The sequence below is a fragment of the Atta colombica genome, unplaced genomic scaffold (assembly GCF_001594045.1).
Source record: "Atta colombica isolate Treedump-2 unplaced genomic scaffold, Acol1.0 scaffold187, whole genome shotgun sequence".
NCBI classification, from domain to species: domain Eukaryota; kingdom Metazoa; phylum Arthropoda; class Insecta; order Hymenoptera; family Formicidae; genus Atta; species Atta colombica.
Window position 1 is genome coordinate 577,666 of NW_017259279.1, and position 1,265 is coordinate 578,930.

At 25.1% G+C, this 1,265-nt stretch overlaps 1 protein-coding gene across 1 annotated transcript in view; it reads right to left on the reverse strand.

Annotated features, from left to right (window-relative positions):
* LOC108686609 (rab11 family-interacting protein 4) overlaps positions 1-1,265 on the reverse strand; it is a 27,194-nt gene that overhangs the window by 17,684 nt on the left and 8,245 nt on the right. The gene's annotated exons all lie outside the window — the stretch shown is intronic.

Here is a 1,265-nt window from a genome sequence, read left to right on the forward strand (position 1 = left end):
AAAACCTGTATAAATTCAATATGAAAAATACTTAAAAATATTATGAAATATGAGAATTTTTTCACAAGGAGATAAAAAATTCTTAAAATTAATCTTAAAATTCTTCCAAATTTTTCCAAATTTTTTACAATTTCTAATTAATATAAATTTAATATAATTTTTATATATTTTTATAACTTTTTACAAAATTTCTCAGATTTTTTTCTACGAATTAAAATATTTTTCAGAAAATGCTGAGATTTTTTTTTTAGAATTTCTTTATATATTAAATTATGAAATATTTAAATATTTTTATAATCCATATAGAAAAGAATCTAAACAAATTTAAGGTATTTTTCAGAAATTTTCATAGATATGAAATATGAAAATTTCTTAAAAATATTATGATGATTTTTTCATTAGACAATTTTTTCTATATTGTGATTGCGCTAACATTCTGAGAACAAAACCAGTCGTCTATATCTGATATTAACTTTACATAATAAGCAATTTTTTTCCTCATGTGGTATATTTTAAAATGGCAAAAAAAAACGCATACGTCAATCAAAAGAAGTTTCGCATTGTATGTTAGATCGTACGTATTGGATTTTGCGTAAAAAAAAATTAACAGGAAATCACTATCAAGAATACGCAACATACGAGTGTTGCAAAGCGACTCTTGAAAATACATTGCATTATGTAATTCGTGTGCGACTTGCGCGTACAGATGGCAAATCAGTCGGTATTGTTCCAAGATGATAGACATTGTATGCAGCATGTTGCTCTCATGTAAATTCATCCCAGCGTAAAAATGCACGGGCATGCTTCGGGTATTGCATTTTAACGTTTTTAGTATCTGTATCATGTATCAGTTTCGGAAATAATACTATAGTCTGCAACTGATGTTATGTATATCGAGCGAATAACGGCAGGAAGCAATTAACATAATAGAAGGTCTAATTTACTTTTGCTCTTTTCTTGTCTAGATTAGAATAGTACAGTGATTCCGGATATTTTGATGCTCGAATATGCGTTATTGCAACTCAATTTCCGATTATTCAAGTTAATTATAAATTAGGAAATGTAAATAATTTGGAACCAAGAAGAATTTTTACAAAAGATTAAAGTTTCAGAAATAATAAATAAACTCGTTTTCATAACTAAATATTTCAGATTACAAATTCTAATAATAATTTTTTTCATATTTCTTAATATACAAGATCAGGTGTTCTTATATATATTATATATATGTATATGTATGTATATGTATTATATAATATATACGT